Source organism: Tenrec ecaudatus, chromosome 14 (genome assembly GCF_050624435.1).
Source record: "Tenrec ecaudatus isolate mTenEca1 chromosome 14, mTenEca1.hap1, whole genome shotgun sequence".
Taxonomy (NCBI): Eukaryota; Metazoa; Chordata; class Mammalia; order Afrosoricida; family Tenrecidae; genus Tenrec; species Tenrec ecaudatus.
Window position 1 is genome coordinate 101,690,037 of NC_134543.1, and position 26,153 is coordinate 101,716,189.

Consider the following 26,153-nt stretch of genomic DNA (forward strand, 5'->3'; position numbering starts at 1 on the left):
GTTGTGTGTGAGTGTGACGGAAAAGGACTTGAAGTCAGAAGGCCTCCGGGGATTCTGCACGGGTGTGAGTGTTTTTGTGTGTGTGACTAAAAAGGACACGAAGTCAGAAGCCCTCTAGAGTTTCTGCAGGGGTATGAGAGTGAGTTTGTGTTTGTGTGTGTGTAAAAAGTAAACGAAGTCAGTTGCCCTTCAGAGATACTGCAATGATTTTCTTTGTGTGTGTGTAAAAAGGACACGACATCAGAAGCCTTTCAGAGATTGTACAAGGGCATGAGTGTGGGTTTGCGTGTGTGAGTGTGTAAAACGGACAAAGTCAGAAGCCCTCCAGAGATTCTGCAATGGTTTTCTGTGTGTATGTGTGTTGAAAAAGGACATGATGTCAGAAGACCTCTAGGGATTCTGCCATGGTGCGTGTGTGTTTTTGTAAAAAGGACACGAAGTCAGAAACTCTCTAGAGATCCTGCAAGGGTCTGAGTGTGAGTGTGTGTGTAAAAAGGACATGTATTCAGAAGCCCTACAGAGTTTCTGCAAGTGAATGAGTGTGAGTTTGTGTGTGTGTAAAAAGGACACGGAGTCAGAAGACCTCCAGAGATTGTGCAAGGGTGTGTGTGTGTGTGTGTAAAAAGTAAAGGAAGTCCGAAGCCCTATTTTTCAAAGTTTGTGTGTGTGTGAGTGTCTAAAAAGGACACAAAATCAGAAGCCCTCCAGTGATTCTGCAAGTGTCTGTGTGTGTAAAACGGACACAAAGTGAGAATACCTCCAGAGATTCTGCAAGGGTGTGTGCATGTGTGTTTGTGAGTGTGTAAAATGGAAACGAAGTCAGAAGGCCTCCAGAGACTCTGCCAGGGTGTATTTGTGTGTGTAAAAAGGACAGGAACTCAGAATCCCTCCAGAGATTCTTCAAGTGTGAGTGTGTGTGTGTATAAAAAGGACACAAAGTCAGAAGACCTGCAGATATTCTGCAAGAGTGTGAGTGTTTGTGTGTGTGTGTAAAAAGGACACGGAATCAGAAGCCCTCCAGAGATTCTGCAAGTGTATGAGTGTGTGTGTTTGTGTGTGTGTGTGTGTGTTTAAAAAGGACATGAAATCAGACGCCCTTCAGAGATTCTGCAAGGGTGCGTGTATGTGTGTGTGTGTGTGTGTGTGTGTTTGCTTGTAAAAAGACATTAATTCAGAAACCATCCAGAGATTCTGCAACGGTGTTTCCGTACGTGTTTGTGTGTGTGTGTGTGTGTGTGTGTGAAAAGGACACGAAGTCAGAAGCTCTCTAGAGATTCTACCATGGTGTGTGTGTTTGTATAAAAAGTACATGAATTTCGAAGCCCACTAGGGACTCTGCAAGAGTCTTAGTGTGAGTGTGTGTGTGTGTCAAAAGGCCATGAAGTCAGAAGTCCTCCAGAGATTCTGCAAGGGTATGAGTGTGAGTGTGTGTGTGTGTATGAAAAGGACACGGTGTCAGAAGCCCTCAAGAGATTCTGGAAGTTTGTGTGTGAGTGTGAGTGAAAAGGACACGAAGTCAGAAAGCCTCCGGGGATTCTGCACGGGTGTGAGTGTTTTTGTGTGTGTGACTAAAAAGGACACAAGTCAGAAGCCCTCTAGAGTTTCTGCAGGCGTATGAGAGTGAGTGTGTGTTTGTGTGTATGTAAAAAATAAACGATGTCAGTTGCCCTCCAGAGATACTGCAAGCGTGTGTGTGTGTGTGTGTAAAAAGGACACGACATCAGAAGCCCTTCAGAGATTGTACAAGGGCATGAGTGTGGGTTTGCGTGTGTGAGTGTGTAAAACGGACAAAGTCAGAAGCCCTCCAGAGATTCTGCAAGGGTATGAGTGCTTGTGTGTGTGTTTAAAAAGGACATGATATCAGACGCCCTTCAGAGATTCTGCCAGCGTGAGTGTATGTGTGTGTGTGTGTGTGTGTGTGTGTGTGTGTTTGCTTGTAAAAAGACATTAATTCAGAAACCATCCATAGATTCTGCAACGGTGTTTGTGTATGTGCGTATGTGTGTGTAAAAAAGACACGAAGTCAGAAGCCCTTTAGAGATTCTACCATGGTGTGTGTGTGTGTGTGTTTGTATAAAAAGTACATGAATTTCGAAGCCCACTAGGGACTCAGCAAGAGTCTGAGTGTGAGTGTGTGTGTAAAAAAGACATGTAGTCAGAAGCCCTACAGAGTTTCTGCAAATGAATGAGTGTGAGTTTGTGTGTGTGTAAAAAGGACACGGAGTCAGAAGACCTCCAGAGATTGTGCAAGGGTGTGTGCATGTGTGCATGTGTGTGTATGTGATTGAATGTGTAAAATTGAAACGAAGTCAGAAGGCCTCCAGAGATTCTGCCAGGGTGTATTTGTGTGTGTAAAAAGGACAGGAATTCAGAATCCCTCTAAAGATTCTTCACGTGTGAGTGTGTGTGTGTGTGTATAAAAAGGACACAAAGTCAGAAGACCTGCAGATATTCTGCAAGAGTGTGAGTGTTTGCAAAAAGGACACGGAATCAGAAGCCCTCCAGAGATTCTGCAAGTGTATGAGTGCATGTGTGTGTGTGTTTAAAAAGGACATGAAATCAGACGCCTTCCAGAGATTCTGCAAAGGTTTTCTGTGTGTGTGTGTGTCTGTGTGTAAAAAGACATGAAATGAGGCGCCCTGCAGAAATTCAGCAAGGGTGCGTGTATGTGTGTGTGTGTGCATGTGTGTGTGTGTGGAAAAAGGACAGGAAACCAGAGCGTTTTACAGATTCTGCAAGAGTGTGTGTGTGTGTGTTTGTGCTTGTAAAAAGGACATTAATTCATAAACCCTCCAGATTCTGCAACCGTTTTTGTGTATATGTGTATGTGTGTGTGTGTGTGTGTGTGTGTGTAAAAAGGCCATGGAGTCAGAAGCCCTCCAGAGATTCTGCAAGGGTATGAGTGTGAGTGTGTGTGTGTGTGTGTTTCTGTGTGTGTGTATGAAAAGGACACGGTGTCAGAAGTCCTCAAGAGATTCTGGAAGGTTGTGTGTGAGTGTGAGTGAAAAGGACACGATGTCAGAAGCCCTCCGGGGATTCTGCAAGGGTGCGAGTGTTTTTGTGTGTGTGAATAAAAAGGAGACGAAGTCAGAAGCCCTCTAGAGTTTCTGCAGAAGTATGAGAGTGAGTGTGTGTTTGTGTGTGTGTTAAAAGGCCATGAAGTCAGAAGCCCTCCAGAGATTCTGCAAGGATATGAGTGTGAGTATGTGTGTGTGTGTGTGTGTGTATGAACAGGACACGGTGTCAGAAGCCCTCAAGAGATTCTGGAAGGTTGTGTGTGAGTGTGTTTAACAAGGACACGAAGTCAGAACCTCTCTAGAGAATCTGCAAGTGTCTGAGTGTGAGTGTGTGTGTAAAAAGGACATGTAGTCAGAAGCCCAACAGAGTTTCTGCAAGTGTATGAGTGTGAGTTTGTGTGTGTGTAAAAAGGACACGGAGTCAGAAGACCTCCAGAGATTGTGCAAGTGTGTGTGTGTTTGTGTGTAAGTGTGTAAAAAGGAAAGGAAGTCCGAAGCCCTACAGATATTCCTCAAAGTTTGTGTGTGCGTGAGTGTCTAAAAAGGACACAAAATCAGAAGCCCTCCAGCGATTCTGCAAGCGTCTGTGTGTGTAAAAAGGACAAAAAATGAGAATACCTCCAGAGATTTTTCAAGGGTGTGTGCATGTGTGTGTGTGTGAGTGTGTAAAATTGAAACGAAGTCAGAAGGCCTCCAGAGATTCTGCCAGGGTGTATTTGTGTGTGTAAAAAGGACAGGAACTCAGAATCGCTCTAGAGATTCTTCAAGTGTGAGTGTGTGTGTGTATAAAAAGGACACAAAGTCAGAAGACCTGCAGATATTCTGCAAGAGTGTGAGTGTTTGCAAAAGGACAGGGAATCAGAAGCCCTCCAGAGATTCTGCAAGTGTATGAGTGCATGTGTGTGTGTGTGTTTAAAAAGGACATGAAATCAGACGCCTTCCAGAGATTCTGCAATGGTTTTCTGTGTGTGTGTGTGTCTGTGTGTGTTTGTAAAAAGACATGAAATCAGGTGCCCTGCAGAGATTCTGCAAGGGTGCGTGTATGTGTGTGTGTGTGCATGTGTGCGTGTGGAAAAAGGACAGGAAACCAGATGCCTTTTACAGATTCTGCAAGAGTGTGTGTGTGTGTGTTTGTGCTTGTAAAAAGGACATTAATTTAGAAACCCTCCAGATTCTGCAACCGTGTGTGTGTATATGTGTATGTGTGTGTGTGTGTAAAAAGGCCATGAAGTCAGAAGCCCTCCAGAGATTCTGCAAGGGTATGAGTGTGAGTGTGTGTGTGTGTTTCTGTGTGTGTATGAAAAGGACACGGTGTCAGAAGCCCTCAAGTGATTCTGGAAGGTTGTGTGTGAGTGTGAGTGAAAAGGACACGAAGTCAGAAGCCCTGCGGGGATTCTGCAAGGGTGCGAGTGTTTTTGTGTGTGTTTCTAAAAAGGACACGAAGTCAGAAGCCCTCTAGAGTTTCTGCAGGGGTATGAGAGTGAGTGTGTGTTTGTGTGTGTGTAAAAAGGACACAAAATCAGAAGCCCTCCAGAGATTCTTCAAGTGTCTGTGTGTGTAAAAAGGACACAAAGTGAGAATACCTCCAGAGATTCTGCAAGGGTGTGTGCATGTGTGCATGTGTGTGTGTGAGTGTGTAAAATGGAAATGAAGTCAGAAGGCCTCCAGAGATTCTGCCAGGGTGTATTTGTGTGTGTAAAAAGGACAGGAACTCAGAATCCCTCCAGAGATTCTTCAAGTGTGAGTGTGTGTCTGTGTGTATAAAAAGGACACAAAGTCAGAAGACCTGCAGATATTCTGCAAGGGTCTGGGTGTTTGTGTGTGTGTGTAAAAAGGACACAGAATCAGAAGCCCTCCAGAGATTCTGCAAGTGTATGAGTGTGTGTGTGTGTGTGTGTGTGTGTGTGTGTGTTTAAAAAGGACATGAAATCAGACGCCCTTCAGAGATTTTGCTAGGGTGCGTGTATGTGTGTGTGTGTGTATGTTTGCTTGTAAAAAGACATTAATTCAGAAACCATCCAGAGATTCTGCAACGGTGTTTCTGTATGTGTGTGTGTGTGTGTGTGTGTGTAAAAATGACACGAAGTCAGAAGCACTCTAGAGATTCTACCATGGTGTGTGTGTGTGTGTGTGTATAAAAAGTAAATGAATTTCGAAGCCCACTAGTGACTCTGCAAGAGTCTGAGTGTGAGTGTGTGTGTGTGTGTATTAAAAGGCCATGAACTCAGAAGCCCTCCAGAGATTCTGCAAGGGTATGAGTGCGTGTGTGTGTGTGTGTGTATGAAAAGGACACGGTGTCAGAAGCCCTCAAGAGATTCTGGAAGGTTGTGTGTGAGTGTGAGTGAAAAGGACACGAAGTCAGAAGGCCTCCCGGGATTCTGCACTGGTGTGAGTGTTTTTTTGTGTGTGACTAAAAAGGACACGAATTCAGAAGCCCTCTAGAGTTTCTGCAGGGGTATGAGATTGAGTGTGTGTTTGTGTGTGTGTAAAATGTAAACGAAGTCAGTTGTCCTTCAGAGATACTGCAAGGGTGTGTGTGTGTGTAAAAAGGACACGACATCAGAAGCCTTTCAGAGATTGTACAAGGGCATGAGTGTGGGTTTGCATGTGTGAGTGTGTAAAACGAACAAAGTCAGAAGCCCTCCAGAGATTCTGCAATGGTTTTCTGTGTGTGTGTGTGTGTGTGTTTAAAAAGAACATGATATCAGAAGACCTCTAGGGATTCTGCCATGGTGTGTGTGTGTTTTTGTAAAAAGGACACGAAGTCAGAAGCTCTCTAGAGATTCTGCAAGGGTCTGAGTGTGAGTGTAAGAAGGACATGTATTCAGAAGCCCTACAGAGTTTCTGCAAGTGAATGAGTGTGAGTTTGTGTGTGTTTGTGTGTAAAAAGGACAGAAATTCAGACGACCTCCAGAGATTGTGCAAGAGTGTGTGTGTGTGTGTGAGTGTGTAAAAAGGAAAGGAAGTCCGAAGCCCTACAGATATTCTTCAAAGTTTGTGTGTGCGTGAGTGTCTAAAAAGGACACAAAATCAGAAGCCCTCCAGAGATTCTGCAAGTGTCTGTGTGTGTAAAAAGGACACAAAATGAGAATACCTCCTGAGATTCTGCAAGGGTGTGTGCATGTGTGTGTGTGTGTGTGTGTTTGTGTGTAAAATGGAAACGAAGTCAGAAGGCCTCCAGAGATTCTGCCAGGGTGTATTTGTGTGTGTAAAAAGGACAGGAACTCAGAATCCCTCCAGAGAGTCTTCAAGTGTGAGTGTGTGTGTGTATAAAAAGGACACAAAGTCAAAAGACCAGCAGATATTCTGCAAGAGTGTGAGTGTTTGTGTGTGCGTGTAAAAAGGACACGGAATCAGAAGCCCTCCAGACATTCTTCAAGTGTATGAGTGCGTGTGTGTGTGTGTGTAAAAAGGAAAAGAAATCAGACGCCCTTCAGAGATTCTGCAAGGGTGCGTGTATGTGTGTGTGTGTGTTTGCTTGTAAAAAGACATTAATTCAGAAACCATCCAGAGATTCTGCAAAGGTGTTTGTGTATGTGTGTGTGTGTGTGTGTGTAAAAAGGACACGAAGTCAGAAGCTCTCTAGAGATTCTACCATGGTGTGTGTGTGTGTGTTTTTGTATAAAAAGTACATGAATTTGGAAGCCCAATAGGGACTCTGCAAGAGTCTGTGTGTGAGTGTGTGTGTGTAAAAAAGCCATGAAGTCAGAAGCCCTCCAGAGATTCTGCAAGGTTATGAGTGTGAGTGTGTGTGTGTATGAAAAGGACACGGTGTCAGAAGCCCTCAAGAGATTCAGGAAGGTTGTGTGTGAGTGTGTTTAAAAAGGACACGAAGTCAGAACCTCTCTAGAGAATCTGCAAGTGTCTGAGTGTGAGTGTGTGTGTAAAAAAGACATGTAGTCAGAAGCCCTACAGAGCTTCTGCAAGTGTGTGAGTGTGAGTTTGTGTGTGTGTAAAAAGGACACGGAGTCAGAAGATCTCCAGAGATTGTGCAAGGGTGTGTGTGTGTGTGTGAGTGTGTAAAAAGGAAAGGAAATCCGAAGCCCTACAGATATTCTTCAAAGTTTGTGTGTGCGTTAGTGTATAAAAAGGACTCAAAATCAGAAGCCCTCCAGAGATTCTTCAAGTGTCTGTGTGTGTAAAACGGACACAAAGTGAGAATACCTCCAGAGATTCTGCAAGGGTGTGTGCATGTGTGCATGTGTGTGTATGTGTTTGAATGTGTAAAATTGAAACGAAGTCAGAAGGCCTCCAGAGATTCTGCCAGGGTGTATTTGTGTGTGTAAAAAGGACAGGAATTCAGAATCCCTCTAAAGATTCTTCACGTGTGAGTGTGTGTGTGTGTAAAAAAAGGACACAAAGTCAGAAGACCTGCAGATATTCTGCAAGAGTGTGAGTGTTTGCAAAAAGGACACGGAATCAGAAGCCCTCCAGAGATTCTGCAAGTGTATGAGTGCATGTGTGTGTGTGTTTAAAAAGGACATGAAATCAGACGCCTTCCAGAGATTCTGCAAAGGTTTTCTGTGTGTGTGTGTGTCTGTGTGTAAAAAGACATGAAATCAGGCGCCCTGCAGAAATTCAGCAAGGGTGCGTGTATGTGTGTGTGTGTGTGCATGTGTGTGTGTGTGTGGAAAAAGGACAGGAAACCAGAAGCGTTTTACAGATTCTGCAAGAGTGTGTGTGTGTGTGTTTGTGCTTGTAAAAAGGACATTAATTCATAAACCCTCCAGATTCTGCAACCGTTTTTGTGTATATGTGTATGTGTGTGTGTGTGTGTGTAAAAAGGCCATGAAGTCAGAAGCCCTCCAGAGATTCTGCAAGGGTATGAGTGTGAGTGTGTGTGTGTGTGTGTTTCTGTGTGTGTGTATGAAAAGGACACGGTGTCAGAAGTCCTCAAGAGATTCTGGAAGGTTGTGTGTGAGTGTGAGTGAAAAGGACACGATGTCAGAAAACCTCCGGGGATTCTGCAAGGGTGCGAGTGTTTTTGTGTGTGTGAATAAAAAGGAGACGAAGTCAGAAGCCCTCTAGAGTTTCTGCAGAGGTATGAGAGTGAGTGTGTGTTTGTGTGTGTGTTAAAAGGCCATGAAGTCAGAAGCCCTCCAGAGATTCTGCAAGGATATGAGTGTGAGTATGTGTGTGTGTGTGTGTGTGTATGAACAGGACACGGTGTCAGAAGCCCTCAAGAGATTCTGGAAGGTTGTGTGTGAGTGTGTTTAACAAGGACACGAAGTCAGAACCTCTCTAGAGAATCTGCAAGTGTCTGAGTTTGAGTGTGTGTGTAAAAAGGACATGTAGTCAGAAGCCCAACAGAGTTTCTGCAAGTGTATGAGTGTGAGTTTGTGTGTGTGTAAAAAGGACACGGAGTCAGAAGACCTCCAGAGATTGTGCAAGTGTCTGTGTGTTTGTGTGTAAGTGTGTAAAAAGGAAAGGAAGTCCGAAGCCCTACAGATATTCCTCAAAGTTTGTGTGTGCGTGAGTGTCTAAAAAGGACACAAAATCAGAAGCCCTCCAGCGATTCTGCAAGCGTCTGTGTGTGTAAAAAGGACAAAAAATGAGAATACCTCCAGAGATTTTTCAAGGGTGTGTGCATGTGTGTGTGTGTGAGTGTGTAAAATTGAAACGAAGTCAGAAGGCCTCCAGAGATTCTGCCAGGGTGTATTTGTGTGTGTAAAAAGGACAGGAACTCAGAATCGCTCTAGAGATTCTTCAAGTGTGAGTGTGTGTGTGTATAAAAAGGACACAAAGTCAGAAGACCTGCAGATATTCTGCAAGAGTGTGAGTGTTTGCAAAAGGACAGGGAATCAGAAGCCCTCCAGAGATTCTGCAAGTGTATGAGTGCATGTGTGTGTGTGTGTTTAAAAAGGACATGAAATCAGACGCCTTCCAGAGATTCTGCAATGGTCTTCTGTGTGTGTGTGTAAAAAGATATGAAATCAGGTGCCCTGCAGAGATTCTGCAAGGGTGCGTGTATGTGTGTGTGTGTGTGCATGTGGAAAAAGGACAGGAAACCAGATGCCTTTTACAGATTCTGCAAGTGTGTGTGTGTGTGTGTTTGTGCTTGTAAAAAGGACATTAATTTAGAAACCCTCCAGAGATTCTGCAACCGTGTGTGTGTGTATGTGTGTGTGTGTGTAAAAAGGCCATGAAGTCAGAAGCCCTCTAGAGATTCTGCAAGGGTATGAGTGTGAGTGTGTGTGTGTGTTTCTGTGTGTGTGTATGAAAAGGACACGGTGTCAGAAGCCCTCAAGTGATTCTAGAAGGTTGTGTGTGAGTGTGAGTGAAAAGGACACGAATTCAGAAGCCCTCCGGGGATTCTGCAAGGGTGCGAGTGTTTTTGTGTGTGTTTCTAAAAAGGACACGAAGTCAGAAGCCCTCTAGAGTTTCTGCAGGGGTATGAGAGTGAGTGTGTGTTTGTGTGTGTGTAAAAAGGCCATGAAGTCAGAAGCCCTCCAGAGATTCTGCAAGGATATGAGTGTGAGTATGTGTGTTTGTGTGTGTGTGTGTGTGTTTATGAACAGGACACGGTGTCAGAAGCCCTCAAGAGATTCTGGAAGGTTGTGTGTGAGTGTGTTTAAAAAGGACACGAACTCAGAAGCTCTCTAGAGATTCTGCAAGGGTCTGAGTGTGAGCGTGTGTGTAAAAAGGACATGTAATCAGAAGCCCTACAGAGTTTCTGCAAGTGTATGAGTGTGAGTTTGTGTGTGTGTGTGTAAAAAGGACACGAAGTCAGAGGACCTCCAGGGATTGTGCAAGGTTGTGTGTGTGTGAGTGTGTAAAAAGGAAAGGAAGTCAGAAGCCCTACAGTTATTCTTCAAAGTTTGTGTGTGCGTGAGTGTCTAAAAAGGACACAAAATCAGAAGCCCTCCAGAGATTCTGCAAGTGTCTGTGTGTGTAAAACGGACACAAAGTGAGAATACCTCCAGATATTCTGCAAGGGTGTGTGCATGTGTGCATGTGTGTGTGTGTAAAATGCAAACGAAGTCAGAAGGCCTCCAGAGATTCTGCCAGGGTGTATTTGTGTGTGTAAAAAGGACAGGAACTCAGAATCCCTCCAGAGATTCTTCAAGTGTGAGTGTGTGTCTGTGTGTATAAAAAGGACACAAAATCAGAAGACCTGCAGATATTCTGCAAGAGTGTGAGTGTTTGTGTGTGTGTGTAAAAAGGACACGGAATCAGAAGCCCTCCAGAGATTCTGTAAGTGTATGAGTGTGTTTGTGTGTGTGTTTAAAAAGGACATGAAATCAGACGCCCTTCAGAGATTCTGCAAGGGTGCGTGTATGTGTGTGTTTGTGTGTGGGTGTGTGTGTGTTTGCTTGTAAAAGGACATTAATTCAGAAACCATCCAGAGATTCTGCAACAGTGTTTCTGTATGTGTGTGTGTGTGTAAAAAGGACACGAAGTCAGAAGCTCTCTAGAGATTCTACCATGGGGTGTGTGTGTGTGTTTGTATAAAAAGTACATGAATTTCGAAGCCCACTAGGGACTCTGCAAGAGTCTTAGTGTGAGTGTGTGTGTGTGTCAAAAGGCCATGAAGTCAGAAGTCCTCCAGAGATTCTGCAAGGGTATGAGTGTGAGTGTGTGTGTGTGTGTGTGTGTATGAAAAGGACACGGTGTCAGAAGCCCTCAAGAGATTCTGGAAGGTTGTGTGTGAGTGTGACGGAAAAGGACTTGAAGTCAGAAGGCCTCCGGGGATTCTGCACGGGTGTGAGTGTTTTTGTGTGTGTGACTAAAAAGGACACGAAGTCAGAAGCCCTCTAGAGTTTCTGCAGGGGTATGAGAGTGAGTTTGTGTTTGTGTGTGTGTAAAAAGTAAACGAAGTCAGTTGCCCTTCAGAGATACTGCAATGATTTTCTTTGTGTGTGTGTAAAAAGGACACGACATCAGAAGCCTTTCAGAGATTGTACAAGGGCATGAGTGTGGGTTTGCGTGTGTGAGTGTGTAAAACGGACAAAGTCAGAAGCCCTCCAGAGATTCTGCAATGGTTTTCTGTGTGTATGTGTGTTGAAAAAGGACATGATGTCAGAAGACCTCTAGGGATTCTGCCATGGTGCGTGTGTGTTTTTGTAAAAAGGACACGAAGTCAGAAACTCTCTAGAGATCCAGCAAGGGTCTGAGTGTGAGTGTGTGTGTAAAAAGACATGTATTCAGAAGCCCTACAGAGTTTCTGCAAGTGAATGAGTGTGAGTTTGTGTGTGTGTAAAAAGGACACGGAGTCAGAAGACCTCCAGAGATTGTGCAAGGGTGTGTGTGTGTGTGTGTAAAAAGTAAAGGAAGTCCGAAGCCCTACAGATATTTTTCAAAGTTTGTGTGTGTGTGAGTGTCTAAAAAGGACACAAAATCAGAAGCCCTCCAGTGATTCTGCAAGTGTCTGTGTGTGTAAAACGGACACAAAGTGAGAATACCTCCAGAGATTCTGCAAGGGTGTGTGCATGTGTGTTTGTGAGTGTGTAAAATGGAAACGAAGTCAGAAGGCCTCCAGAAACTCTGCCAGGGTGTATTTGTGTGTGTAAAAAGGACAGGAACTCAGAATCCCTCCAGAGATTCTTCAAGTGTGAGTGTGTGTGTGTATAAAAAGGACACAAAGTCAGAAGACCTGCAGATATTCTGCAAGAGTGTGAGTGTTTGTGTGTGTGTGTAAAAAGGACACGGAATCAGAAGCCCTCCAGAGATTCTGCAAGTGTATGAGTGTGTGTGTTTGTGTGTGTGTGTGTGTGTGTGTTTAAAAAGGACATGAAATCAGACGCCCTTCAGAGATTCTGCAAGGGTGCGTGTATGTGTGTGTGTGTGTGTGTGTGTGTGTGTGTTTGCTTGTAAAAAGACATTAATTCAGAAACCATCCAGAGATTCTGCAACGGTGTTTCCGTACGTGTTTGTGTGTGTGTGTGTGTGTATGTGTGAAAAGGACACGAAGTCAGAAGCTCTCTAGAGATTCTACCATGGTGTGTGTGTTTGTATAAAAAGTACATGAATTTCGAAGTCCACTAGGGACTCTGCAAGAGTCTTAGTGTGAGTGTGTGTGTGTGTCAAAAGGCCATGAAGTCAGAAGTCCTCCAGAGATTCTGCAAGGGTATGAGTGTGAGTGTGTGTGTGTGTATGAAAAGGACACGGTGTCAGAAGCCCTCAAGAGATTCTGGAAGTTTGTGTGTGAGTGTGAGTGAAAAGGACACGAAGTCAGAAAGCCTCCGGGGATTCTGCACGGGTGTGAGTGTTTTTGTGTGTGTGACTAAAAAGGACACAAGTCAGAAGCCCTCTAGAGTTTCTGCAGGGGTATGAGAGTGACGGTGTGTTTGTGTGTATGTAAAAAGTAAACGATGTCAGTTGCCCTCCAGAGATACTGCAAGCGTGTGTGTGTGTAAAAAGGACACGACATCAGAAGCCCTTCAGAGATTGTACAAGGGCATGAGTGTGGGTTTGCGTGTGTGAGTGTGTAAAACGGACAAAGTCAGAAGCCCTCCAGAGATTCTGCAAGGGTATGAGTGCTTGTGTGTGTGTTTAAAAAGGACATGATATCAGACGCCCTTCAGAGATTCTGCCAGCGTGCGTGTATGTGTGTGTGTGTGTGTGTGTGTGTGTGTTTGCTTGTAAAAAGACATTAATTCAGAAACCATCCAGAGATTCTGCAACGGTGTTTGTGTATGTGCGTATGTGTGTGTAAAAAAGACACGAAGTCAGAAGCCCTTTAGAGATTCTACCATGGTGTGTGTGTGTGTGTGTTTGTATAAAAAGTACATGAATTTCGAAGCCCACTAGGGACTCAGCAAGAGTCTGAGTGTGAGTGTGTGTGTAAAAAAGACATGTAGTCAGAAGCCCTACAGAGTTTCTGCAAATGAATGAGTGTGAGTTTGTGTGTGTGTAAAAAGGACACGAAGTCAGAGGACCTCCAGGGATTGTGCAAGGTTGTGTGTGTGTGTGTAAGTGTGTAAAAAGGAAAGGAAGTCAGAAGCCCTACAGTTATTCTTCAAAGTTTGTGTGTGTTTGAGTGTCTAAAAAGGACACAAAATCAGAAGCCCTCCAGAGATTCTGCAAGTGTCTGTGTGTGTAAAACGGACACAAAGTGAGAATACCTCCAGAGATTCTGCAAGGGTGTGTGCATGTGTGCATGTGTGTGTGTGAGTGTGTAAAATGGAAACGAAGTCAGAAGGCCTCCAGAGATTCTGCCAGGGTGTATTTGTGTGTGTAAAAAGGACAGGAACTCAGAATCCCTCCAGAGATTCTTCAAGTGTGAGTGTGTGTCTGTGTGTATAAAAAGGACACAAAATCAGAAGACCTGCAGATATTCTGCAAGAGTGTGAGTGTTTGTGTGTGTGTGTAAAAAGGACACGGAATCAGAAGCCCTCCAGAGATTCTGTAAGTGTATGAGTGTGTTTGTGTGTGTGTTTAAAAAGGACATGAAATCAGACGCCCTTCAGAGATTCTGCAAGGGTGCGTGTATGTGTGTGTTTGTGTGTGGGTGTGGGTGTGTTTGCTTGTAAAAGGACATTAATTCAGAAACCATCCAGAGATTCTGCAACAGTGTTTCTGTATGTGTGTGTGTGTGTAAAAAGGACACGAAGTCAGAAGCTCTCTAGAGATTCTACCATGGGGTGTGTGTGTGTGTTTGTATAAAAAGTACATGAATTTCGAAGCCCACTAGGGACTCTGCAAGAGTCTGAGTGTGTGTGTGTGTGTAAAAAGGCCATTAAGTCAGAAGCCCTCCAGAGATTCTGCAAGGGTATGAGTGTGTGTGTGTGTGTGTGTGTGTGTGTATGAAAAGGACACGGTGTCAGAAGCCCTCAAGAGATTCTGGAAGGTTGTGTGTGAGTGTGACGGAAAAGGACTTGAAGTCAGAAGGCCTCCGGGGATTCTGCACGGGTGTGAGTGTTTTTGTGTGTGTGACTAAAAAGGACACGAAGTCAGAAGCCCTCTAGAGTTTCTGCAGGGGTATGAGAGTGAGTTTGTGTTTGTGTGTGTGTAAAAAGTAAACGAAGTCAGTTGCCCTTCAGAGATACTGCAATGATTTTCTTTGTGTGTGTGTAAAAAGGACACGACATCAGAAGCCTTTCAGAGATTGTACAAGGGCATGAGTGTGGGTTTGCGTGTGTGAGTGTGTAAAACGGACAAAGTCAGAAGCCCTCCAGAGATTCTGCAATGGTTTTCTGTGTGTATGTGTGTTGAAAAAGGACATGATGTCAGAAGACCTCTAGGGATTCTGCCATGGTGCGTGTGTGTTTTTGTAAAAAGGACACGAAGTCAGAAACTCTCTAGAGATCCTGCAAGGGTCTGAGTGTGAGTGTGTGTGTAAAAAGGACATGTATTCAGAAGCCCTACAGAGTTTCTGCAAGTGAATGAGTGTGAGTTTGTGTGTGTGTAAAAAGGACACGGAGTCAGAAGACCTCCAGAGATTGTGCAAGGGTGTGTGTGTGTGTGTGTAAAAAGTAAAGGAAGTCCGAAGCCCTATTTTTCAAAGTTTGTGTGTGTGTGAGTGTCTAAAAAGGACACAAAATCAGAAGCCCTCCAGTGATTCTGCAAGTGTCTGTGTGTGTAAAACGGACACAAAGTGAGAATACCTCCAGAGATTCTGCAAGGGTGTGTGCATGTGTGTTTGTGAGTGTGTAAAATGGAAACGAAGTCAGAAGGCCTCCAGAGACTCTGCCAGGGTGTATTTGTGTGTGTAAAAAGGACAGGAACTCAGAATCCCTCCAGAGATTCTTCAAGTGTGAGTGTGTGTGTGTATAAAAAGGACACAAAGTCAGAAGACCTGCAGATATTCTGCAAGAGTGTGAGTGTTTGTGTGTGTGTGTAAAAAGGACACGGAATCAGAAGCCCTCCAGAGATTCTGCAAGTGTATGAGTGTGTGTGTTTGTGTGTGTGTGTGTGTGTTTAAAAAGGACATGAAATCAGACGCCCTTCAGAGATTCTGCAAGGGTGCGTGTATGTGTGTGTGTGTGTGTGTGTGTGTTTGCTTGTAAAAAGACATTAATTCAGAAACCATCCAGAGATTCTGCAACGGTGTTTCCGTACGTGTTTGTGTGTGTGTGTGTGTGTGTGAAAAGGACACGAAGTCAGAAGCTCTCTAGAGATTCTACCATGGTGTGTGTGTTTGTATAAAAAGTACATGAATTTCGAAGCCCACTAGGGACTCTGCAAGAGTCTTAGTGTGAGTGTGTGTGTGTGTCAAAAGGCCATGAAGTCAGAAGTCCTCCAGAGATTCTGCAAGGGTATGAGTGTGAGTGTGTGTGTGTGTATGAAAAGGACACGGTGTCAGAAGCCCTCAAGAGATTCTGGAAGTTTGTGTGTGAGTGTGAGTGAAAAGGACACGAAGTCAGAAAGCCTCCGGGGATTCTGCACGGGTGTGAGTGTTTTTGTGTGTGTGACTAAAAAGGACACAAGTCAGAAGCCCTCTAGAGTTTCTGCAGGCGTATGAGAGTGAGTGTGTGTTTGTGTGTATGTAAAAAATAAACGATGTCAGTTGCCCTCCAGAGATACTGCAAGCGTGTGTGTGTGTGTGTGTAAAAAGGACACGACATCAGAAGCCCTTCAGAGATTGTACAAGGGCATGAGTGTGGGTTTGCGTGTGTGAGTGTGTAAAACGGACAAAGTCAGAAGCCCTCCAGAGATTCTGCAAGGGTATGAGTGCTTGTGTGTGTGTTTAAAAAGGACATGATATCAGACGCCCTTCAGAGATTCTGCCAGCGTGAGTGTATGTGTGTGTGTGTGTGTGTGTGTGTGTGTGTGTGTGTTTGCTTGTAAAAAGACATTAATTCAGAAACCATCCATAGATTCTGCAACGGTGTTTGTGTATGTGCGTATGTGTGTGTAAAAAAGACACGAAGTCAGAAGCCCTTTAGAGATTCTACCATGGTGTGTGTGTGTGTGTGTTTGTATAAAAAGTACATGAATTTCGAAGCCCACTAGGGACTCAGCAAGAGTCTGAGTGTGAGTGTGTGTGTAAAAAAGACATGTAGTCAGAAGCCCTACAGAGTTTCTGCAAATGAATGAGTGTGAGTTTGTGTGTGTGTAAAAAGGACACGGAGTCAGAAGACCTCCAGAGATTGTGCAAGGGTGTGTGCATGTGTGCATGTGTGTGTATGTGATTGAATGTGTAAAATTGAAACGAAGTCAGAAGGCCTCCAGAGATTCTGCCAGGGTGTATTTGTGTGTGTAAAAAGGACAGGAATTCAGAATCCCTCTAAAGATTCTTCACGTGTGAGTGTGTGTGTGTGTGTATAAAAAGGACACAAAGTCAGAAGACCTGCAGATATTCTGCAAGAGTGTGAGTGTTTGCAAAAAGGACACGGAATCAGAAGCCCTCCAGAGATTCTGCAAGTGTATGAGTGCATGTGTGTGTGTGTTTAAAAAGGACATGAAATCAGACGCCTTCCAGAGATTCTGCAAAGGTTTTCTGTGTGTGTGTGTGTCTGTGTGTAAAAAGACATGAAATGAGGCGCCCTGCAGAAATTCAGCAAGGGTGCGTGTATGTGTGTGTGTGTGCATGTGTGTGTGTGTGGAAAAAGGACAGGAAACCAGAGCGTTTTACAGATTCTGCAAGAGTGTGTGTGTGTGTGTTTGTGCTTGTAAAAAGGACATTAATTCATAAACCCTCCAGATTCTGCAACCGTTTTTGTGTATATGTGTATGTGTGTGTGTGTGTGTGTGTGTGTGTAAAAAGGCCATGGAGTCAGAAGCCCTCCAGAGATTCTGCAAGGGTATGAGTGTGAGTGTGTGTGTGTGTGTGTTTCTGTGTGTGTGTATGAAAAGGACACGGTGTCAGAAGTCCTCAAGAGATTCTGGAAGGTTGTGTGTGAGTGTGAGTGAAAAGGACACGATGTCAGAAGCCCTCCGGGGATTCTGCAAGGGTGCGAGTGTTTTTGTGTGTGTGAATAAAAAGGAGACGAAGTCAGAAGCCCTCTAGAGTTTCTGCAGAAGTATGAGAGTGAGTGTGTGTTTGTGTGTGTGTTAAAAGGCCATGAAGTCAGAAGCCCTCCAGAGATTCTGCAAGGATATGAGTGTGAGTATGTGTGTGTGTGTGTGTGTGTATGAACAGGACACGGTGTCAGAAGCCCTCAAGAGATTCTGGAAGGTTGTGTGTGAGTGTGTTTAACAAGGACACGAAGTCAGAACCTCTCTAGAGAATCTGCAAGTGTCTGAGTGTGAGTGTGTGTGTAAAAAGGACATGTAGTCAGAAGCCCAACAGAGTTTCTGCAAGTGTATGAGTGTGAGTTTGTGTGTGTGTAAAAAGGACACGGAGTCAGAAGACCTCCAGAGATTGTGCAAGTGTGTGTGTGTTTGTGTGTAAGTGTGTAAAAAGGAAAGGAAGTCCGAAGCCCTACAGATATTCCTCAAAGTTTGTGTGTGCGTGAGTGTCTAAAAAGGACACAAAATCAGAAGCCCTCCAGCGATTCTGCAAGCGTCTGTGTGTGTAAAAAGGACAAAAAATGAGAATACCTCCAGAGATTTTTCAAGGGTGTGTGCATGTGTGTGTGTGTGAGTGTGTAAAATTGAAACGAAGTCAGAAGGCCTCCAGAGATTCTGCCAGGGTGTATTTGTGTGTGTAAAAAGGACAGGAACTCAGAATCGCTCTAGAGATTCTTCAAGTGTGAGTGTGTGTGTGTATAAAAAGGACACAAAGTCAGAAGACCTGCAGATATTCTGCAAGAGTGTGAGTGTTTGCAAAAGGACAGGGAATCAGAAGCCCTCCAGAGATTCTGCAAGTGTATGAGTGCATGTGTGTGTGTGTGTTTAAAAAGGACATGAAATCAGACGCCTTCCAGAGATTCTGCAATGGTTTTCTGTGTGTGTGTGTGTCTGTGTGTGTTTGTAAAAAGACATGAAATCAGGTGCCCTGCAGAGATTCTGCAAGGGTGCGTGTATGTGTGTGTGTGTGCATGTGTGCGTGTGGAAAAAGGACAGGAAACCAGATGCCTTTTACAGATTCTGCAAGAGTGTGTGTGTGTGTGTTTGTGCTTGTAAAAAGGACATTAATTTAGAAACCCTCCAGATTCTGCAACCGTGTGTGTGTATATGTGTATGTGTGTGTGTGTGTAAAAAGGCCATGAAGTCAGAAGCCCTCCAGAGATTCTGCAAGGGTATGAGTGTGAGTGTGTGTGTGTGTTTCTGTGTGTGTATGAAAAGGACACGGTGTCAGAAGCCCTCAAGTGATTCTGGAAGGTTGTGTGTGAGTGTGAGTGAAAAGGACACGAAGTCAGAAGCCCTGCGGGGATTCTGCAAGGGTGCGAGTGTTTTTGTGTGTGTTTCTAAAAAGGACACGAAGTCAGAAGCCCTCTAGAGTTTCTGCAGGGGTATGAGAGTGAGTGTGTGTTTGTGTGTGTGTAAAAAGGACACAAAATCAGAAGCCCTCCAGAGATTCTTCAAGTGTCTGTGTGTGTAAAAAGGACACAAAGTGAGAATACCTCCAGAGATTCTGCAAGGGTGTGTGCATGTGTGCATGTGTGTGTGTGAGTGTGTAAAATGGAAATGAAGTCAGAAGGCCTCCAGAGATTCTGCCAGGGTGTATTTGTGTGTGTAAAAAGGACAGGAACTCAGAATCCCTCCAGAGATTCTTCAAGTGTGAGTGTGTGTCTGTGTGTATAAAAAGGACACAAAGTCAGAAGACCTGCAGATATTCTGCAAGGGTCTGGGTGTTTGTGTGTGTGTGTAAAAAGGACACAGAATCAGAAGCCCTCCAGAGATTCTGCAAGTGTATGAGTGTGTGTGTGTGTGTGTGTGTGTGTGTGTTTAAAAAGGACATGAAATCAGACGCCCTTCAGAGATTTTGCTAGGGTGCGTGTATGTGTGTGTGTGTGTATGTTTGCTTGTAAAAAGACATTAATTCAGAAACCATCCAGAGATTCTGCAACGGTGTTTCTGTATGTGTGTGTGTGTGTGTGTGTGTGTAAAAATGACACGAAGTCAGAAGCACTCTAGAGATTCTACCATGGTGTGTGTGTGTGTGTGTGTATAAAAAGTAAATGAATTTCGAAGCCCACTAGTGACTCTGCAAGAGTCTGAGTGTGAGTGTGTGTGTGTGTGTATTAAAAGGCCATGAACTCAGAAGCCCTCCAGAGATTCTGCAAGGGTATGAGTGCGTGTGTGTGTGTGTGTGTATGAAAAGGACACGGTGTCAGAAGCCCTCAAGAGATTCTGGAAGGTTGTGTGTGAGTGTGAGTGAAAAGGACACGAAGTCAGAAGGCCTCCCGGGATTCTGCACTGGTGTGAGTGTTTTTTTGTGTGTGACTAAAAAGGACACGAATTCAGAAGCCCTCTAGAGTTTCTGCAGGGGTATGAGATTGAGTGTGTGTTTGTGTGTGTGTAAAATGTAAACGAAGTCAGTTGTCCTTCAGAGATACTGCAAGGGTGTGTGTGTGTGTAAAAAGGACACGACATCAGAAGCCTTTCAGAGATTGTACAAGGGCATGAGTGTGGGTTTGCATGTGTGAGTGTGTAAAACGAACAAAGTCAGAAGCCCTCCAGAGATTCTGCAATGGTTTTCTGTGTGTGTGTGTGTGTGTGTTTAAAAAGAACATGATATCAGAAGACCTCTAGGGATTCTGCCATGGTGTGTGTGTGTTTTTGTAAAAAGGACACGAAGTCAGAAGCTCTCTAGAGATTCTGCAAGGGTCTGAGTGTGAGTGTAAGAAGGACATGTATTCAGAAGCCCTACAGAGTTTCTGCAAGTGAATGAGTGTGAGTTTGTGTGTGTTTGTGTGTAAAAAGGACAGAAATTCAGACGACCTCCAGAGATTGTGCAAGAGTGTGTGTGTGTGTGTGAGTGTGTAAAAAGGAAAGGAAGTCCGAAGCCCTACAGATATTCTTCAAAGTTTGTGTGTGCGTGAGTGTCTAAAAAGGACACAAAATCAGAAGCCCTCCAGAGATTCTGCAAGTGTCTGTGTGTGTAAAAAGGACACAAAATGAGAATACCTCCTGAGATTCTGCAAGGGTGTGTGCATGTGTGTGTGTGTGTGTGTGTTTGTGTGTAAAATGGAAACGAAGTCAGAAGGCCTCCAGAGATTCTGCCAGGGTGTATTTGTGTGTGTAAAAAGGACAGGAACTCAGAATCCCTCCAGAGAGTCTTCAAGTGTGAGTGTGTGTGTGTATAAAAAGGACACAAAGTCAAAAGACCAGCAGATATTCTGCAAGAGTGTGAGTGTTTGTGTGTGCGTGTAAAAAGGACACGGAATCAGAAGCCCTCCAGACATTCTTCAAGTGTATGAGTGCGTGTGTGTGTGTGTGTAAAAAGGAAAAGAAATCAGACGCCCTTCAGAGATTCTGCAAGGGTGCGTGTATGTGTGTGTGTGTGTTTGCTTGTAAAAAGACATTAATTCAGAAACCATCCAGAGATTCTGCAAAGGTGTTTGTGTATGTGTGTGTGTGTGTGTGTGTAAAAAGGACACGAAGTCAGAAGCTCTCTAGAGATTCTACCATGGTGTGTGTGTGTGTGTTTTTGTATAAAAAGTACATGAATTTGGAAGCCCAATAGGGACTCTGCAAGAGTCTGTGTGTGAGTGTGTGTGTGTAAAAAAGCCATGAAGTCAGAAGCCCTCCAGAGATTCTGCAAGGTTATGAGTGTGAGTGTGTGTGTGTATGAAAAGGACACGGTGTCAGAAGCCCTCAAGAGATTCAGGAAGGTTGTGTGTGAGTGTGTTTAAAAAGGACACGAAGTCAGAACCTCTCTAGAGAATCTGCAAGTGTCTGAGTGTGAGTGTGTGTGTAAAAAAGACATGTAGTCAGAAGCCCTACAGAGCTTCTGCAAGTGTGTGAGTGTGAGTTTGTGTGTGTGTAAAAAGGACACGGAGTCAGAAGATCTCCAGAGATTGTGCAAGGGTGTGTGTGTGTGTGTGAGTGTGTAAAAAGGAAAGGAAATCCGAAGCCCTACAGATATTCTTCAAAGTTTGTGTGTGCGTTAGTGTATAAAAAGGACTCAAAATCAGAAGCCCTCCAGAGATTCTTCAAGTGTCTGTGTGTGTAAAACGGACACAAAGTGAGAATACCTCCAGAGATTCTGCAAGGGTGTGTGCATGTGTGCATGTGTGTGTATGTGTTTGAATGTGTAAAATTGAAACGAAGTCAGAAGGCCTCCAGAGATTCTGCCAGGGTGTATTTGTGTGTGTAAAAAGGACAGGAATTCAGAATCCCTCTAAAGATTCTTCACGTGTGAGTGTGTGTGTGTGTAAAAAAAGGACACAAAGTCAGAAGACCTGCAGATATTCTGCAAGAGTGTGAGTGTTTGCAAAAAGGACACGGAATCAGAAGCCCTCCAGAGATTCTGCAAGTGTATGAGTGCATGTGTGTGTGTGTTTAAAAAGGACATGAAATCAGACGCCTTCCAGAGATTCTGCAAAGGTTTTCTGTGTGTGTGTGTGTCTGTGTGTAAAAAGACATGAAATCAGGCGCCCTGCAGAAATTCAGCAAGGGTGCGTGTATGTGTGTGTGTGTGTGCATGTGTGTGTGTGTGTGGAAAAAGGACAGGAAACCAGAAGCGTTTTACAGATTCTGCAAGAGTGTGTGTGTGTGTGTTTGTGCTTGTAAAAAGGACATTAATTCATAAACCCTCCAGATTCTGCAACCGTTTTTGTGTATATGTGTATGTGTGTGTGTGTGTGTGTAAAAAGGCCATGAAGTCAGAAGCCCTCCAGAGATTCTGCAAGGGTATGAGTGTGAGTGTGTGTGTGTGTGTGTTTCTGTGTGTGTGTATGAAAAGGACACGGTGTCAGAAGTCCTCAAGAGATTCTGGAAGGTTGTGTGTGAGTGTGAGTGAAAAGGACACGATGTCAGAAAACCTCCGGGGATTCTGCAAGGGTGCGAGTGTTTTTGTGTGTGTGAATAAAAAGGAGACGAAGTCAGAAGCCCTCTAGAGTTTCTGCAGAGGTATGAGAGTGAGTGTGTGTTTGTGTGTGTGTTAAAAGGCCATGAAGTCAGAAGCCCTCCAGAGATTCTGCAAGGATATGAGTGTGAGTATGTGTGTGTGTGTGTGTGTGTATGAACAGGACACGGTGTCAGAAGCCCTCAAGAGATTCTGGAAGGTTGTGTGTGAGTGTGTTTAACAAGGACACGAAGTCAGAACCTCTCTAGAGAATCTGCAAGTGTCTGAGTTTGAGTGTGTGTGTAAAAAGGACATGTAGTCAGAAGCCCAACAGAGTTTCTGCAAGTGTATGAGTGTGAGTTTGTGTGTGTGTAAAAAGGACACGGAGTCAGAAGACCTCCAGAGATTGTGCAAGTGTCTGTGTGTTTGTGTGTAAGTGTGTAAAAAGGAAAGGAAGTCCGAAGCCCTACAGATATTCCTCAAAGTTTGTGTGTGCGTGAGTGTCTAAAAAGGACACAAAATCAGAAGCCCTCCAGCGATTCTGCAAGCGTCTGTGTGTGTAAAAAGGACAAAAAATGAGAATACCTCCAGAGATTTTTCAAGGGTGTGTGCATGTGTGTGTGTGTGAGTGTGTAAAATTGAAACGAAGTCAGAAGGCCTCCAGAGATTCTGCCAGGGTGTATTTGTGTGTGTAAAAAGGACAGGAACTCAGAATCGCTCTAGAGATTCTTCAAGTGTGAGTGTGTGTGTGTATAAAAAGGACACAAAGTCAGAAGACCTGCAGATATTCTGCAAGAGTGTGAGTGTTTGCAAAAGGACAGGGAATCAGAAGCCCTCCAGAGATTCTGCAAGTGTATGAGTGCATGTGTGTGTGTGTGTTTAAAAAGGACATGAAATCAGACGCCTTCCAGAGATTCTGCAATGGTCTTCTGTGTGTGTGTGTAAAAAGATATGAAATCAGGTGCCCTGCAGAGATTCTGCAAGGGTGCGTGTATGTGTGTGTGTGTGTGCATGTGGAAAAAGGACAGGAAACCAGATGCCTTTTACAGATTCTGCAAGTGTGTGTGTGTGTGTGTTTGTGCTTGTAAAAAGGACATTAATTTAGAAACCCTCCAGAGATTCTGCAACCGTGTGTGTGTGTATGTGTGTGTGTGTGTAAAAAGGCCATGAAGTCAGAAGCCCTCTAGAGATTCTGCAAGGGTATGAGTGTGAGTGTGTGTGTGTGTTTCTGTGTGTGTGTATGAAAAGGACACGGTGTCAGAAGCCCTCAAGTGATTCTAGAAGGTTGTGTGTGAGTGTGAGTGAAAAGGACACGAATTCAGAAGCCCTCCGGGGATTCTGCAAGGGTGCGAGTGTTTTTGTGTGTGTTTCTAAAAAGGACACGAAGTCAGAAGCCCTCTAGAGTTTCTGCAGGGGTATGAGAGTGAGTGTGTGTTTGTGTGTGTGTAAAAAGGCCATGAAGTCAGAAGCCCTCCAGAGATTCTGCAAGTGTCTGTGTGTGTAAAACGGACACAAAGTGAGAATACCTCCAGATATTCAGCAAGGGTGTGTGCATGTGTGCATGTGTGTGTGTGTAAAATGTAAACGAAGTCAGAAGGCCTCCAGAGATTCTGCCAGGGTGTATTTGTGTGTGTAAAAAGGACAGGAACTCAGAATCCCTCCAGAGATTCTTCAAGTGTGAGTGTGTGTCTGTGTGTATAAAAAGGACACAAAATCAGAAGACCTGCAGATATTCTGCAAGAGTGTGAGTGTTTGTGTGTGTGTGTAAAAAGGACACGGAATCAGAAGCCCTCCAGAGATTCTGTAAGTGTATGAGTGTGTTTGTGTGTGTGTTTAAAAAGGACATGAAATCAGACGCCCTTCAGAGATTCTGCAAGGGTGCGTGTATGTGTGTGTTTGTGTGTGGGTGTGTGTGTGTTTGCTTGTAAAAGGACATTAATTCAGAAACCATCCAGAGATTCTGCAACAGTGTTTCTGTATGTGTGTGTGTGTGTAAAAAGGACACGAAGTCAGAAGCTCTCTAGAGATTCTACCATGGGGTGTGTGTGTGTGTTTGTATAAAAAGTACATGAATTTCGAAGCCCACTAGGGACTCTGCAAGAGTCTGAGTGTGAGTGTGTGTGTGTGTGTGTGTAAAAAGGCCATTAAGTCAGAAGCCCTCCAGAGATTCTGCAAGGGTATGAGTGTGTGTGTGTGTGTGTGTGTGTGTATGAAAAGGACACGGTGTCAGAAGCCCTCAAGAGATTCTGGAAGGTTGTGTGTGAGTGTGACGGAAAAGGACTTGAAGTCAGAAGGCCTCCGGGGATTCTGCACGGGTGTGAGTGTTTTTGTGTGTGTGACTAAAAAGGACACGAAGTCAGAAGCCCTCTAGAGTTTCTGCAGGGGTATGAGAGTGAGTTTGTGTTTGTGTGTGTGTAAAAAGTAAACGAAGTCAGTTGCCCTTCAGAGATACTGCAATGATTTTCTTTGTGTGTGTGTAAAAAGGACACGACATCAGAAGCCTTTCAGAGATTGTACAAGGGCATGAGTGTGGGTTTGCGTGTGTGAGTGTGTAAAACGGACAAAGTCAGAAGCCCTCCAGAGATTCTGCAATGGTTTTCTGTGTGTATGTGTGTTTAAAAAGGACATGATGTCAGAAGACCTCTAGGGATTCTGCCATGGTGCGTGTGTGTTTTTGTAAAAAGGACACGAAGTCAGAAGCTCTCTAGAGATCCTGCAAGGGTCTGAGTGTGAGTGTGTGTGTAAAAAGGACATGTATTCAGAAGCCCTACAGAGTTTCTGCAAGTGAATGAGTGTGAGTTTGTGTGTGTGTAAAAAGGACACGGAGTCAGAAGACCTCCAGAGATTGTGCAAGGGTGTGTGTGTGTGTGTGTAAAAAGTAAAGGAACTCCGAAGCCCTACAGATATTTTTCAAAGTTTGTGTGTGTGTGAGTGTCTAAAAAGGACACAAAATCAGAAGCCCTCCAGAGATTCTGCAAGTGTCTGTGTGTGTAAAACGGACACAAAGTGAGAATACCTCCAGAGATTCTGCAAGGGTGTGTGCATGTGTGCATGTGTGTTTGTGAGTGTGTAAAATGGAAACGAAGTCAGAAGGCTTCCAGAGACTCTGCCAGGGTGTATTTGTGTGTGTAAAAAGGACAGGAACTCAGAATCCCTCCAGAGATTCTTCAAGTGTGAGTGTGTGTGTGTATAAAAAGGACACAAAGTCAGAAGACCTGCAGATATTCTGCAAGAGTGTGAGTGTTTGTGTGTGTGTGTAAAACGGACACGGAATCAGAAGCCCTCCAGAGATTCTGCAAGTGTATGAGTGTGTGTGTTTGTGTGTGTGTGTGTGTGTGTTTAAAAAGGACATGAAATCAGACGCCCTTCAGAGATTCTGCAAGGGTGCGTGTATGTGTGTGTGTGTGTGTGTGTGTGTTTGCTTGTAAAAAGACATTAATTCAGAAACCATCCAGAGATTCTGCAACGGTGTTTCCGTACGTGTTTGTGTGTGTGTGTGTGTGTGTGAAAAGGACACGAAGTCAGAAGCTCTCTAGAGATTCTACCATGGTGTGTGTGTTTGTATAAAAAGTACATGAATTTCGAAGCCCACTAGGGACTCTGCAAGAGTCTTAGTGTGAGTGTGTGTGTGTGTAAAAAGGCCATGAAGTCAGAAGCCCTCCAGAGATTCTGCAAGGGTATGAGTGTGAGTGTGTGTGTGTGTATGAAAAGGACACGGTGTCGGAAGCCCTCAAGAGATTCTGGAAGTTTGTGTGTGAGTGTGAGTGAAAAGGACACAAAGTCAGAAAGCCTCCGGGGATTCTGCACGGGTGTGAGTGTTTTTGTGTGTGTGACTAAAAAGGACACGAATTCAGAAGCCCTCTAGAGTTTCTGCAGGGGTATGAGAGTGAGTGTGTGTTTGTGTGCATGTAAAAAGTAAACGAAGTCAGTTGCCCTCCAGAGATACTGCAAGGGTGTGTGTGTGTGTGTGTAAAAAGGACACGACATCAGAAGCCCTTCAGAGATTGTACAAGGGCATGAGTGTGGGTTTGCGTGTGTGAGTGTGTAAAACGGACAAAGTCAGAAGCCCTCCAGAGATTCTGCAAGGGTATGAGTGCTTGTGTGTGTGTTTAAAAAGGACATGATATCAGACGCCCTTCAGAGATTCTGCCAGCGTGCGTGTATGTGTGTGTGTGTGTGTGTGTGTTTGCTTGTAAAAAGACATTAATTCAGAAACCATCCAGAGATTCTGCAACGGTGTTTGTGTATGTGCGTGTGTGTTTGTAAAAAGGACACGAAGTCAGAAGCCCTTTAGAGATTCTACCATGGTGTGTGTGTGTGTGTTTGTATAAAAAGTACACGAATTTCGAAGCCCACTA